Source organism: Acipenser ruthenus, chromosome 11 (assembly GCF_902713425.1).
Source record: "Acipenser ruthenus chromosome 11, fAciRut3.2 maternal haplotype, whole genome shotgun sequence".
Lineage (NCBI taxonomy): Eukaryota > Metazoa > Chordata > Actinopteri > Acipenseriformes > Acipenseridae > Acipenser > Acipenser ruthenus.
In genome coordinates, this window is record NC_081199.1 from 40,232,085 (window position 1) to 40,248,602 (window position 16,518).

The window sequence follows — 16,518 nt, forward strand, 5'->3', positions numbered from 1 at the left end:
TTTAATAAAGAGCTGTGCTGCTGTACCATTCGGCAAGTTTCCTGCTTTAACTACATGCCATGCTAATAACTTACTGTGATTAACAGGGTTTTAAACAGCAGACAAAAAAAGCACCCGAGAACATTCATGCAGGCTTTTACAAACACGGTGTCACTGGAGCTAGCAGGACTACAGGATAAGCAAAACAAAACGCTACATGAATCGGTGATAAATACTGGTTAAAGAATGAATAAATATCAAACAAATCAATGCAATATACAACCCGAACCCTAAACTCTAACCCAAACCCTAACCCTAACCCTAACCCAAACCCTAACCCTAACCCTAACCCTAACCCTAACCCTAACCCGAACCCGAACCCTAACCATAAACTTAACCCTAACTCTAACCCTAACTCTAACCCAAACCCTAACCCTAACCCGAACTCTAAACTTAACCCTAACTCTAACCCTAACCCTAACTCTAACTCTAACCCTAAACCTAACCCTAACCCTTTTCTGATACAATTGTGTAATTACATATATCATGCAAAAAGATTGACACATTAAGTACATTGTAACTATGCATAATAACACTGCAATTATTAGTAAGTAACATGTATTTACTAAGTAACTCCTATGTCAGTACACAGTAATTAGAGTCACAATGTAAAGTGTTACCAGTGTCAGTCACTGTATGATTGATAGATTAAGCAACACACACATATAATTACTGTACTAGAAAACAGTTTATAAAAAAAAAAAGTAATTAGAACTGATTTTTACAAAATAAGGGAGGACACTAAGGTTAGGGTTAGGGTACACTGTCTAGCGTAACTGATTTACATCACCTGTGCAGTGGGCTGGGTCTTTATGCAGCTGTCTGCGTTTAATACAAAAATATAACAAAGAAAATGAAGAACTCACTTTCAGCACAAAGGCACAAATTTGGTAAAACCAGAAAGATAAATGAATGTATTGTAGCGATCTTGGTTCCCGCAGGCAGGCGCATCACACAGGGCGAGGCAATCCACACACAGGAGGAGGGCGGGTGCGAACCCGGGACCTCTCGTACTAAAGCATAGCGTCGATACCGCTGTACAAAAGAGCCGGCTCCTTTGCAAGGAGCGTATATCGGGCTTATATCTTTGTGTGTGATTACGTCACCTACCAGCCCTACTGCTGCCTTCGCCCGTGCACGCTACAGTATTCTTAATAGTATTTATATTTGCATTATTTAAGTTTGGATGTAATGAAGCAATATCTTGTAACAGTAACTTCTTTTAAAACATGTGATCTGCTATTCAAAATTCTAGTATAAGAATTTTTTTTTTTTTTTTTTTTTTTTTTTTAGGAATTAAAGTTATAAGCATATTGCTTTACTGGGCGCTTGGTCCAGTTTACAAAGATGAACTACTTCCAAAAAACAGGTAGTCCCATTCACAGTGGCACTAGGTGCTGTTGCCTGACTTGCCTGTGTGATGTTTGATTGCTGTCCCCACATTAGCTTCTTGAAAATAAGTGCTTAATTGTATTTGTGTTCTTACTGGTTTTTGTGTTCCTACAACTGAAACACACATCATTTCATACATGTGCTGACATTTCTAAACACGCTCCATTCCAAGGACTTAAAATAGAAACATGCTTTGTCAAGATCACAAGTGTATCCTGTGATCTCAATGTAAAAAATTGAAATGTGGAGATTTTAAAATCTTGTGATCTCGTCATAACATTTTTTCCCCTTACAAGGAAAAAAAGACAAGCTAAACAAATTTATAAAATTATTTTAAGATCATTTCAGATACACATTTGAACAATGCATCGCAAATTTTTTTTTAAAAATCATGCAACCATTGTCACTACACATGCAGCATTGCTGCTTCAGTCACTGAATGATCAAGTGGAAACAGGCACACACACACAGCTAATCTACGCCCATAATATTTTAGAAAATGCCACACTTTGTGCTTTCCTGTCATTGCAGAATTGAATGACACCAGAGACCTTCCTTTTTCCATGCCCTCTACCACCTCCCCTCATTTTCAATAACTTTTCACATGGGCACACGTGGGCACACTGACGTCCAAACGTATGATATATTATTTTAATGTTTATTCTAGTCCTGTGACTGGTACAGTCTCTTGAGAGGAGTTATGTTGTTTTCAATGGTGTCCTGGTTACAGGCTTGGATGTATCTTACATTCACAACCAGTAAGCTAGATGTACAGTATATACAATTTACATTACAATGTTTACATTGCTTATTAAGGCAAACAAAGACCCTGTTCATACTATCTTTCTGGGACTTTACATTGACTTTTGCTGTGTGATAGTAGTGGGGGAACACAAGATTAGTGTAGTGAAGATTTCTTTCTGCTGGGAATGGAGTGAATGAGGCCTGCCGCGAACTCTGGGTTAGAGAGGTAAAGGCAGTGAAAAACACAACGACCTGTTGCTGAAAATAAAACAAAAAATACTAAAATACAATACAACTGCTGGGTACAACACATAAAAACAAGCATTTGTGAGTTATACATGCATGTGACTAACGTACATAACCTGCCAACACCATCACTCCCAGTAGCACTCTCAATAACTTGCCATCACAATTGGATAAGCGGTTTTCTAAATATTTGTAAAGCTGTGGGTGTGATAGATGAATATACACCTCCATGGTTCCCCAGATTCTGACACTTTAATGGTTCTAAAGAACATCTGCACAAAATCTGACCACAACTGGATTAGCAGTTCTCTGGTTAACTCTTGTGCATGTAAATGTGCCTCCACAATACCCCTATGTCTCTGTATATGCATGTCAGCAGGGGTTAATAAATACCACAGGCTAGTGTACTTTAATAACTATGATACTGCGCTATACTCTCGAGTATGCATGCAGGATATTCATTTTTAAGGAGCTGTAGAACTGCAGTTTTATTTCACATGATACAGGATGGGCAGACCTACAGCATATGAATATCAATGTATTAATACACTCTATCTGCAGCTTTTTACAGTAATAAGCAGGGCTGTAGTATTGTCTTGTATGGCAATGTTAAAGAATACTAAATAACTAAACTAATCTATCATACATATCTTTCTCATTATGGAACTACAGCACAGGTTATTTGGTAGTGCTATTTCTTAAACAATGTATTACAACATACTGTACAGTAAATAAATAACAGCTAGTCCTGATGGCACAGCAGGCTGCTCTGGCAATCAAAGGCAAGCTGAATCTCAATAAGATCCCAGCCCAGTTGCAGCAGATCAAGCTGACTGGAGCAGCCGTCGCTGGGCTCATGAATTGTATTGTTGTAGGATGAAGAGGAGGGGAGTGCTGGTGCTTACCTTCTCAGTGCCTGTGTCTCTGCTGTCCCTCTCCTGCTAAATCCCCTTGCCCAGCTGAACAAGCACCACGCTGCCCAGGATCATCTCTACTGCAGCAGAGAGGAAGGAGGCTTCCTTATGTTCTCATAACAGACCATTCACTGATAAGAGAAGACAAGCAGCAGTGTATCTCCTCCACCAGGTCCTTCTCCCCCTTTTTCCTTCCTAAATTTCTTGTGTTTTTGCTGCAAGGCTGGATGTCTGTGCACTTTGTGACTGTCTGTTTGCACAGTGCTCTCTCCTCTCTCTCTCTCTCTCTCTCTCTCTCTCTCCCTCTCTCTCTCGCACTCTCTCATCAACACTGCTGTGTCACATCACAGTTCTATGGCTGTCCCTCCCCTCACAAATCAACCACCAGAGCTTCTCTCTCTCTTACACTCACAAAGAGCTCTACACGCTCTCTCTCTCTCTCTCTCTCTCTCTCTCTCTCTCTCTCTCTCTCTCTCTCTCTCTCTCTCTGTCTCTCTCTCTCTCTCTCTCCCCCCCCCCTCTCTCTCTCTGCATCCTGTCTGTTTGCATGCTTGTAAAGACATTCCCTAATACAGGACCACTGAATTTCCATGACAGAGACAACCTTTACAGAAGTGTCAGGTTTACAATGGTAAATCCATTCTTTTTATACATGCTTTTATCATGCCTATACAAGGCATTTACCAAGGTTTAGATTCTATCTATGTGTTTTACCATGAACTAAATACATAATTAAATACTATTTTAAAGTCTAATGTCATCTTTCTGTTGATAAAAAAGGTTTAAAATAGCAGTAATCCACTCTAAAACACCCATAAACAACCAATAAAATACAAAGGTTTTTGGCAGCTACAGTGTTATACTTTGTGACAGTTGTGGATTGCTGAAGAAGGGAAGGGGTGGTGAGTTTGATTGTGTGTGGGTGGCTGGGTGCTACAATGCCCTCTGATGAGGCCTGCCTGCCAGGGTCTTTGGCTGACTGTTCTGAGAAGAGGTTTGAAATGCCAAAGTTCAGAGGTGAGGCCCCGGGGGTGTCTCCTGTGCTGCCTGATCCCGAGGAAGCAGTCTGATTGGCTCCTGGCCTTTCACACCCCGGATCAGGGTGTGTGTGTGTGTGTGTGCGTTTGAGAGAGAGAGAGAGAGAGAGACGTTTATTCTCATAGTGTAAGCATCGCTTTGTTTTTGTGATGAGACTCACGATAGCAGCACTTGCGATTCCACACAGACACTTCCAGCAAGAATGTTTTAAAAGATACCTCTAATATGCCAAACAACGTCATTTTAATTGCATACATGCGATGCTGTTCATCACAGCTGTCACCTGCCACCCTTCTGGTACAGCACACTATGGGACTGAGACATGATTTTAAAAAAATAAAATAAATAAATATATGAACATAATTTAGATCTTTTATTTAATATCATGTAATAAAAAAAAAATAAAAAAAAAACCTACAAATTGATATTGCAAAAGCCTACTGGAAGCCATAATAGTAGTACAGTATTTCGATGTCACGGTTTTCAATTTGTGTCAGTTTTATCGTGAAGTATCTGGAAAATTGCAAAGCGGCATGTAATTGGACCTGTTAACAGGTTTCTAACACTTCCATCTACCCTTAAGAGAGAACGCTTCCAGGGTTTGAGATGTTAGCTGGGTATGGGATCCACTCAGTCAGCAGAATTACACTAAATGGGACAAACACCCAATCGAAACCCTGCATGCTGAACTCTACAAAAACATACTACAGGTGCAAAGAAAAACACCAAATCACGCATGCAGGGCAGAATTAGGCCGCTACCCGACACTTATAAATATTAAGAAAAGAGCACTCAAATTTTGGATGCATCTAAAGAAAAGTGAGTCAGACTCACTCCAATATAAGGCCCTCCAAACCCAAGAGCTCAGCCCTGAAAAGAGTCCCCTAAGTCTGCTGGCCTTGAAGCTCACTGCACTGACCCCCACTAATGCTAACACAAACCAGCTTCAGGTCAACACTGCTTACCAGCCCCCAAGCAGAGTAAACCAAATTATAAAACAAACCAAAAACTCCTATCTGAAACTATACCCTAGCAGAGTATCTCTCCACTGTCAGAGATACAAAGCAGAGACAGATCCTGACCAAGTACAGGCTCAGACAGGAGAGGTCGAGACAGAGTTGCACTTTCTCCTACACTGTGAGAAATACTCCCAAACAAGGGAAGTGTTCTTTAATAAAATAGTAAATGCCCATCCACTTTCCAAACATGGCAGACCCAGAAAAACTGTCTGTACTCCTGGGGGAGGGACACACAGCCCCCCTGGCTGCCCAATACGTAGCCGCCTGCCACAACCAAAGGGGCATGCAGTGACACTCTGCATGAGGAGCACAACTTGGGAGGAGAGGAAATGGATTACTTGTAGCCACTGTATTATCTATCTATCTATCTATCTATCTATAATTTTAATTATTTTCCTTGATTATTTATTTATTTATTTATTTTATCATTAACAGTACTATTTTCCCATCAATTTTATCACTTTTTTTTACTGTACTTTAAAAATCAGCTTGTTTATATATATATATATATATATATATATATATATATATATATATATATATATATATATATATAATGCATTGTATATATACATGTTATGTATTGTATAATTGCTTTGGCAACACCTGCTATTGTAAGTCATGCCAATAAAGCACCATTGAATTGAATTGAATTGACTACGACACCAAGGATAAAAGTTATCTGGACCCTGCTTAGTGTCTAAGAGCACACTCCTAGAATTACAGACCAGACTTGATTCTGCTTCCAAGCTTCTTTCCAAGTCACATTCCAAAGGTGATCTCATTCTGCCAACCCTGGCAGTGCCGAGTTCACTGCCATGACACCAGCAGCACCAGCAGGGTGAGAAGCGGCTGTTTCTTTCTTTTGGCACATCAGAGAAGCACAGGCATGAAATGAGACAGCTACTTTCCTGGCCTGTTAGGGCCTTAACAAGATCAGGAAACTAAGCAGAGTGAGCAAGTGCTGGGAAGACCCTGTCTGTCAAACAAATGAGGGGAGAAGAGAGTGATAGTGAGAGAGAGAGAGAGAGAGAGAGAGAGAGAGAGAGAGAGAGAGAGAGAGAGAGAGAGAGAGAGAGAGGCTACTGAATTGTGGTAAGTGTTTATTTTTAGAGTGAGTAATGAAAGGAAACATTGTGACATATCTCTGCATGTATCACTATTTTTGGAGCACTCGATGTGCTTGATTCTCTCAGCTCTTTACTATAAATCATTTGCTCCAGAAGGAAAAAAATAAATAAAGTCAAAACAAGCAAATAAAAAAAAACGTAGACATTTCAATTAGTCTTAATTTGTGTATTATTAGCTTTAATGTTGTATTCATGTTTTTTTAACAAAATCATTCTAATAGATAAGAGCATATTTAGTTATTCTTTGAGAGGATGACTTTGATAATCGTTTTAAAAAAAAATGAAAGGTAGTTGCTAAATAAATAACGGATGCTTGGCTGTTTAGCACCCTTTACAATATCAACCCCTTTGCCTCCCGCCATTGAGAATGTTATTGTCTGTCCAGAACTTAGCATCTGGTATGCTTATGCAACAGGGGTTATAAAGAGGCCAGTGTACCCAGGGTGTCAGAAACAGGGTGAGCAGGGACACTGGGGCTGTCTGAAATAGAGGACTCTGGAGGTTAAGGGGTTAATGTCATTCCCATCACACACCTGGGGGTCTCATTGACCTTGCTGCTGAAGCACAAGCAGATTAACAGGAAGTCTTAATTACTTTGACGCATGGCGAGCCAACGGGAGATTCTTCACGGCTCTGTCGAGCACAGGAGCCTACTGAGGGCTGGACGAGCGGGAGGAGAATGAAGAGCATCTCAATGAGACTGAAAGGGCATGCCGGGACCAGTATGTGCTGTACACCACAACCCCGCACTGAAGGGACAGAGGATTGTAATGATGTCTTCATTATTTTCACACCAGGATATGCCTTTAAGATGAAACTTCATACATACATCCATACATCCATACATACATATACACATACATAGATATATACATGAATTAATTAAAAAGCCCATACTTTAGCAACATTCCATGTCTGCAAACATCTTACACACACACACACACACGCACGCATGCACACACACACACACACACACACACACTAGGGGGCTATTTTAAATGTAGTGTAGCCTGTGCATGTTGAGCAGGTCTATAAAGATCCTGTGCTTCTGTGTTTAACATGGAGCTTTGAGAGAGAGAGAGAACACATAGGGTCTATTTTCAGTTTTCGGTGTTTGCACCACACTGCAAAACAATGCAGCACCACTACCCTGTGTTGCACCCCAGGCTTACTGAGGTGTTGTGCACAAGGTTAAATTGCTTGAACTATTCGACAAATGTACTGTATAGCATTAATACATGATACGTCAGTGCATTCGAGATTAAATAACAAACTGATAGTAACACCTAGTTCTATGGTACACAATAAAACAGCATTACAGGAATAACGAGGCACTGTGTACACAATAAAACACCACCACAGGAATAACGTGGCACTGTGTACACAATAAAACACCACCACAGGAATAACGTGGCACAGTGTACACAATAAAACAGCATTACAGGAATAACGTGGCACAGTGTACACAATAAAACACCACCACAGGAATAACGTGGCACAGTGTACACAATAAAACACCACCACAGGAATAACGTGGCACAGTGTACACAATAAAACACCACCACAAGAATAACGTGGCACAGTGTACACAATAAAACACCACCACAGGAATAACGAGGCACTGTGTACACAATAAAACAGCACTACAGGCAATGAACAGGCTCTGCAAGGCAGTGTTGTAATTTGGATTTTAGCCCGCTGTAAGTAACCATGAAAAGATCAATGAAACTGTCACAAAGAGAGTTCAGAACGGATGAAACTTTATTCTTGCCTGGCACAAATTTCAATAACAGGGATTCATAATGTAGAACCTCAGACTGAGCTGCTGTCTTGGTGTGCACAAAGCCGAAGCCAAATCGTGATCCTCAAATACCTGCTGATTGTATGCCACTGTCGGGACTGATTTGAGCTGAATGATGTGTTACAACAATGTTGTTAGCTGTGGTTGATACCATGCGGTCCCACTGTGTAGTGTTCATTTGTATACAGTACTAATGGATATAGGCTCTGAAAAGGACTGAGCTCTTGAATGTTAAGCAGGGAGATTTGTAGTGAAGTCCTTCTATGCTCCACCTGGTCATTTGGTGCTACCCCTCCCAGTAGCCAAAGCATTGTTCATGAACAGCAGACACGTGTATCTGGGAATTCCCAGATAGTGGACATCAATCCAACAGAGGTCATAAATCAATACAAACTACTTTGATAGATGGGGAAGAAATATGCACTGTAAAGTCACTTTCAGAATTGATTTATTCCTATTTTAGATCAATTATTTACGGTAGAGGTTTGTATAATACCTGAATGATATCTAGAGGTTATTCAATCAGGTTGTATTGTGGAACTTATTTTAATGTATCAGGTTATAGTGATAGCTCTGCACTGGAGTTTGCATAATCAAAAGTGTAGCAGAACTCCTCTTAAATCTCCCCAAACAGTACGCATTCACTGCAGTTTAATTACACATTATTTTCCCCACTACCTAACATTTTAATTTCTAGAGTTCATTATTTTATTTGACTTTCTCTCCCCAAATCCCCACTGGAGAGCAAATCTGTAATAAAACCATTGAAATAAAGAGCTGATTGGGGAAGTTGTTTAACATTTCCACTTGTAAATCTCCTTGGAGCTGTATACTCTCTTTGAGCAGGCTGAGCTGATGCTGACAGCAGTGTCTTCAATGGGTTTCTCTGAGCCGAATAAACACTCAGCTCCAGGGATCCTGTCCAGCGCTCTCCTGCTTCATCTCTGCTGTGTGTGCCTGAAACCATCCTGGCTCACAGAGCCCCTAATAGATTTTCCAGGCTTTTAAAGAATGAAGTTTCCTTGAAAACAAGTTCCTGACGAGCTTACAGACACATCCTGACGCAAACACAGCTGCCAGGCTGAAGCACTCACGAGGTAGACAGGGGATATACTGATACGAATGATGAGTTCATCTGTAAGACGTACCTTAACAGCTAAACCCAAAGTGAGGAGCGCTGTTATTCTGGAAGGAGGCATGGAGGAGGAGGAGGGAGAGGGATTTGGTGCTGGTGAAATAATGATTACAAAGAAGGGAACTTGATCTATGTAGACTAGAATTAAGAAGGGGTAGGGGAGACTTTAAATTTCGCAGGTGAAAGAGTAAGATATGCAGGTAAGATATTTGCTTGCAGAGTCTCCGACCTTTCACATGTACTCTGAATGAACTTCTGAAACCCTGTGCACCTTGCTTTCTGTTGCTATGCACCCTGCCTCTCCCTGACTTGGCTCTGTAATAATAAGGGCTCACAGGCATTAGCAGCTCTGCCACCTTTCTCCAAACAGCTACTTATTTCCCACCTTTCCTACCATTGGAAGAAAAGGCTATTTATAGATATTGCTATGGCAACAGGCCCTCTTTATGATCTGATATGATCTGTGTGTATGTGAGAGTGTGAGTGTGAGTGTGAGTGTGAAAGACAGTGTGAGTGTGTGAAAAAGTGTGAGTGAGAGAGAGTGTGAGTGTAAGTGTGTGAGAGAGTGTGAGTGTGAGTGTGAGTGAGAGTGTGAGTGTGAGTGTGAAAGACAGTGTGAGTGTGAGTGTGTGAGAGAGTGTGAGTGTGAGTGAGAGTGTGAGTGTGAGTGTGAGTGAGAGTGCGAGTGTGAAAGACAGTGTGAGTGTGTGAGAGAGTGTGAGTGAGAGAGAGTGTGAGTGTGTGAGAGAGTGTGAGTGTGAGTGTGAGTGAGAGTGTGAGTGTGAGTGTGAAAGACAGTGTGAGTGTGAGTGTGTGAGAGAGTGTGAGTGTGAGTGAGAGTGTGAGTGTGTGAGAGAGTATGAGTGTGAGTGTGAGTGTGAGTGTGAGTGTGTGAGAGAGTGTGAGTGTGAGTTTGTGAGAGAGTGTGAGTGAGAGTGTGTGAGAGAGTGTGAGTGTGAGTGTGAGTGTGTGAGAGAGTGTGAGTGTGTGAGAGAGTGTGAGTGTGTGAGAGAGTGTGAGTGAGAGTGTGTGAGAGAGTGTGAGTGTGAGTGTGAGTGTGTGAGAGAGTGTGAGTGAGAGTGTGTGAGAGAGTGTGAGTGTGAGTGTGAGTGTGTGAGAGAGTGTGAGTGTGTGAGAGAGTGTGAGTGTGAGTGTGAGTGTGTGAGTGTGAGTGTGTGAGAGAGTGTGAGTGTGAGTGTGTGAGAGAGTGTGAGTGTGAGTGTGTGAGAGAGTGTGAGTGTGAGTGTGTGAGAGAGTGTGTGTGAGTGTGAGTGTGAGTGTGAGTGTGTGAGAGAGTGTGAGTGTGAGTGTGTGAGAGAGTGTGAGTGTGAGTGTGAGTGTGAGTATAAGTGTGAGTGTGAGTGTGTGAGAGTGTGAGTGTGAGTGTGAGTGTGAGTGTGAGTATAAGTGTGAGTGTGAGTGTGTGAGAGTGTGAGTGTGTGAGAGAGTGTGAGTGTGAGTGTGAATGTGTGAGAGAGTGTGAGTGTGAGTGTGAATGTGTGAGAGAGTGTGAGTGTGAGTGTGAATGTGTGAGAGAGTGTGAGTGTTAACGGGTGATGGGTGCAGAGCAGTTGAGAGACTACAGCTGAAGGGATATATAATAATCAATATATAGACAAAAAAATAAATAATTACAAAAAATCACGTTGTATCCTCTGTGGGAAACATATGCAATACATACAACCCCTAACTGCTTATTAAAACTATTACTACTACTACTACTATTACCACCACTACTACTACCAATAATAATAATAATAATAATAATAATAATAATAATAATACTTTGTGTTGTAAGTCAAAGTAATGTATTTAGCAGATGGAGTCAACACAGTTAAAACATAATGCCAGTATCACACGACTTCTCCAGTCCAGGAAAAAGAAAAAGCAAAGGAAAACCAAGCACCAAGATGATTGCAAACATTTTAAAAGGTAACAATTTGATTTTCTCTCTCCCTACCCTACAGGTGTCTTATATAATTACATTCAAAGCACCTGTGCTCCACGTCCTCTGAAGAGCTGTCCTTTATTAGAGCTGAGACCCAGAGGAGACAGGGATTAGAGCAGAGCTGTGAGAAACACTCTTCAGACTCTTTATTAGAGCAGAGCTGTGAGAAACACTCTTCAGACTCTTTATTAGAGCTGAGATCCAGAGGAGAGGAGACAGGGATTAGAGCAGAGCTGTGAGAAACACTCTTCAGACTCTTTATTAGAGCAGAGCTGTGAGAAACACTCTTCAGACTCTTTATTAGAGCTGAGATCCAGAGGAGAGGAGACAGGGATTAGAGCAGAGCTCTGAGAAACACTCTTCAGACTCTTTATTAGAGCAGAGCTGTGAGAAACACTCTTCAGACTCTTTATTAGAGCTGAGATCCAGAGGAGAGGAGACAGGGATTAGAGCAGAGCTGTGAGAAACACTCTTCAGACTCTTTATTAGAGCAGAGCTGTGAGAAACACTCTTCAGACTCTTTATTAGAGCTGAGATCCAGAGGAGAGGAGACAGGGATTAGAGCAGAGCTCTGAGAAACACTCTTCAGACTCTTTATTAGAGCAGAGCTGTGAGAAACACTCTTCAGACTCTTTATTAGAGCTGAGATCCAGAGGAGACAGGGATTAGAGCAGAGCTGTGAGAAACACTCTTCAGACTTTTTATTAGAGCAGAGCTCTGAGAAACACTCTTCAGACTCTTTATTAGAGCTGAGTCCCAGAGGAGAGGAGACTGTATTACATTTAATTACACGCACCAAACACAATTGCTATTTTTGACCCTATTTTTGGCTGCTGCTTTTACTTGACATTTCTAACCATCTGCCGAGTCATGGGCCTGTCCAGCATTATCATGGTGTCTCTGACGGCCCTGAAACTACCTCTATCGGATATAAATTATGTGTTTGGAGAAAAACAATAAAAAAAAGATACAAGCCAATAACGTAACACCTCAGCAAAAAGAGACAGCTAATGGACAGATCATTTTTATCCGCATCTCAAAAATAGCTGAAAAGTGAGCTCTCTTCTCTGTTGTGAGTAAAGTATTTCTTAAAGTCTGTAACTATTTGCAGACTGCAGGCATAAAGCTATTGCATTTCCATTAACAGACCAATGCAACCCACAGTCCACAGGCTCCTGCAAATGAACTCTCCATTGAAGCAGTTAAAACACAAATAGCACAAGCACACTGTTTCTACATCCTGTACTGCGGTATAATTTAAACCCTAGACAAAGCGTCCAGGTCTGTTTGAAATGTTTGCTATATTTCAAGTGAGAGCTAACAATGGGGTGCTACATTTTCTACATCTTATAAAACCGACCTAAAGCCCTGCACTATCACAGAGCACTTTTCACTGTATTTTCATTGTGATTAGAGATGCTAATAAGAGGGTCAATAAAAAAAGAATGAGCTTTTAATAATGAGCCCTGTGTACTGGCAATATGAAGATCTTGATATATTAACCTTGGCTGGATGTTTTCTGGTATAACTGTTTAAAAATGCCTATTAGTCTAAACTCTGTTCTGTCACTCTAAAACACAACATTGCTTATTAACAGCAGATCGAGTGCCCTCTTCACTAGCATCGTAGTCCTGGTGAAGTGATACATCAGTGTTGCATTGCCATCATTTGACTCCTAGACACAGTTTATTAATCAGATCCATTTGAACAAGAACATTTCAGATGAACAAAAAAAACCCTCAAATTTAAATTATATTCAATGGCTGCACGGGTCTGTAAATTAATCTGTTAACCAGGTAAACCCTCCTGCCTTCAGCTCTAACCACCAGATTACACTGCCTCCCTCACAGTCTCTCGGCTCTAACCACTAGACCAGACTGCCTCCCTTCGAGTCCCACAGCTCCAGCCACTATACCAGACTGCCTCCCAGTCACTCAGCTCTAACCACAAGACCACACTGCCTCCCAGTCCCTCAGCTCTAATCACTAGACCACACAGTATTTTGCTCTTTCAGCAGCGGCTGTGCATTGTCCCAGCCCTTTCCAGATTCAATAACACTAACAATGCTGTTCTATATTTATCATCGGCTTCATTCTGCTGGTCTCATTGTGTGTACCTGGAGAGGGAGCTGCAGTCATTATCTCTCTTTGTAAAGGTCACCGTTTACTTGCATTTCCATGTCATTTTCCAGGGAGACAAAGACAGCTGCCTCCGAGCTGCTCCCTTGCTCTCCCAACCTGCCTGCATAATCAGAGGTAATTTACTGTTCGAACAATTACAGAACAGTGCACGAGTTTGAAATTAAATGTCTCTGTCAAATTTAGTTTGTACATACCTACAGGTCCTTTTCATAAAACCTGAGCCAATTCTTCTTCTTCTTCTTCTTCTTCTTCTTCTTCTTCTTCTTCTTCTTCTTCTTCTTCTTCTTCTTCTTATTTAATGCAACTTAGAGGTGTTACAAGACAGTACAGTGTTACAAAGCAAGATTAATATTTAAATAAAGTATAGTTTACAGTAAGTGCAAATAAAACTACAAATAACACCTGTATTGAAAGGTGCTGGCAAGAGCAATGAAGCTGTAAATCTGTTTCTGAAGCCAGATTAATCTTTTACACCCCTTTCACACCCACCCCCACTGCATCCTGACATGGCAGATTCTCAACTCCCACAAGCTGCTTTGTATCCACGTAGAGCACAGACTTCCTCCAAGCACACTGGCATTGTCTTCAGGGCTTGCTGAGCAACACCTGCTGCCCCAGCCGTGTGACAGGAAGGCTGCTGTTCTAGCGCCTCAGAGCTCTGCTTATATGGAGTGACTCACAGGTACCTACCTCTGGGCCTGTGAAAGACGGCAGATGTGAACAACATTGATTTAGATCTGGGCTTGTGTCACGTCACTTTTGTTACACCCCTTCATCTTAGCTGTAAGGGTGAGTCACACTAGACTTTTACCATTGCATCTCAACCCATGGCACGTTGCAAAATTTTATAGTATATTCAGGCTCTAACCCTAACCCTAACCCTAACCCTAACTCTGACCCTAACGCTAACCCTAACCCTAACTCTAACTCTGACCCTTTACCTTACAGGGAATTTGGTTAACCCAGGATGCTATTGACCAGACCAGCCCTACTCATGTTTGAATGATTCAGTGGCATCTTTGATGTCCACTGTAAAGAGGAATGCAATGAGATTCCAGGTTGTTGACTTATTGATAAGACTGTTCTAGGATTGCTAGTAGCTGGCTTCTTGAAATGGGAAACCTCTTCCTAGTTTAATCCTGGCTGTAGTTGCTCACCACACATCTGTATCTGGAAACACTTCACACACACAGGGAGTTAAGCTTAACGCAAGCACACAGTGTGTATAGGGTTAAGGCAGAGGGAGACACAGGATGGGATTTTCTCTAAACAAGCTGTTTCTTTAAATAGACCTCCTTCCCTCAGTCCTTCTAATTAATCAGCATTTGCTTCTCAGCCTCCCCCTTTTCTCTAATGGATGATGTCACTGGGTCCACACTGTTTTCGTGTTTGGAGGTGGAGGCGGAGGGGGGGAGGGGCTGATGGAGAGATGGTTAGCCTGGAATATCTGGACTGGGGGTAAAAGCTTAATGTATTAATTTATATAATAACGTGGTGTGCATGGCCTGCTATATACAGTAATTAACCTTGTCTTTCTTCTGTGCTCCTGCTGGGTGTTTTGGTAGCCTCAACCGCATTAGTCAAATTGGATCAGGGCTGTCATTGTCAGTGCAGCATCCTGCTACAGAAATGTAAGATTCCAGGGGTAAGGAGTTAATTCATGTGCTGTTCTGTAGTGCCTGAATTCCCTCTCCCCCGGCTCTGGAGTCTCACACCCTGCTTAGCATGGAGCCGCCCGCAGTGCGGATCACTCCTTCATCCCCTTAGTGCTGCTGGGAGAAGGCTTCCCTACGAATGTGCCTCGACCTGCTCAGTGACCCTTTTTCAAGAGATAGCAGAGATAAATAGCCATGTTTAGTGAGCAGTTGGGTCTGCTGCCACCCCTCTCCCACTCTCCTCTCGCTCTCTCTGCCCAGAAGCCTGTGCTGGGAGAGCGATTAGCCATGTTGTTGTCAGAGCAGTGCACAGCTCACTGGCTACAGACCATTAGCAACACAGTTATCTCATCCTGTGGAGTTTTTATGTGAAGCCATTAAATACCCTTGCATGCACTGAGGTGTGTGTCGTGCACTGTTAGTGCTGGTGCAGTGGTGATGCAGGAGTCAAACTTCAATGTTTATATCTCATCTCTTATTATGGAACCATATAGTCTTTGTTATGGTACAGTAAGTCTTTGCTTCATGTACCGGTACCAGCATTTTCAGTAAAGGGTGCAATTACAACAACAAAAATAAATAAATAATTAAAGAAATTGTAAGACATTTTTTTCTTGAATATTAGGCCAGCGTCTTGGATATTGTAATGTGATGGTCGACATTTTATTCCACTGTTGAACTTTGATGTCTTATGTAAATTTGTAATAAAATTGTGAGAAATCTCCCAAGAGGCTCTGAACCCAGGCCTATCTATCTGTCTATCTATCTATCCAAATAATAAACAAGTTAGCTATGCTAATAAAAATAATAAACAAGTTAGCTATGCTAATAAAAATAATAAACAAGTTAGCTATGTTGCATCTCCTTTCAGCATAAGATGATTGGAGCTTGTTTGTGCCAATATTATATTATTTATTGTACCTAAATTATAATATACAGAATCGAAAGGATGTGCAAGCATTTCAATCTGCGAAAAAAAACAAAACAAAAAAAAAACATGAAGTAAAATATAATTCTATATAATAAACTGGAACAGTATTCATTTCAATTCCAGTTCATTGGAATTCATAGTGATTCATGTTAAATTAAGTTGGTGACGTGGCTGGAGGAGTTCTCTGGGGTCCCTGCTTTATTGAGGAAGTGTGGAGCAGATGGACTCTGTGGGACTATGCCCCTTAAAGGACCCTGAAGGCAAGCAGGCATTCCTCCCACGCAGACATGCTGGGCCTTATGAGATGGAGGAGCTGCAGGTTTATCTGACAGGAAGGGAATACAAGGAATCCTGAGTGAGTCACTTAGCCACCAGCACCCATCTG

General features: G+C 41.5%; 1 protein-coding gene across 4 annotated transcripts in view; it reads right to left on the reverse strand.

Annotated features, from left to right (window-relative positions):
- Positions 1 to 13,949, reverse strand: part of LOC117426383 (diacylglycerol kinase beta-like) — a 60,526-nt gene extending 46,577 nt beyond the window's left edge. For 3 of the 4 annotated variants that reach the window (XM_034043901.3, XM_034043902.3, XM_034043900.3), the window contains exon 1: positions 3,327 to 3,746. The gene's annotated coding sequence lies outside the window, so the exon portion shown is untranslated. Of the gene's footprint in view, positions 1 to 3,326; positions 3,747 to 13,741 lie in introns of those variants that run through there. The other variant, XM_059033923.1, reaches the window with a different exon arrangement.
- Positions 13,950 to 16,518: the final 2,569 nt, after the last annotated feature.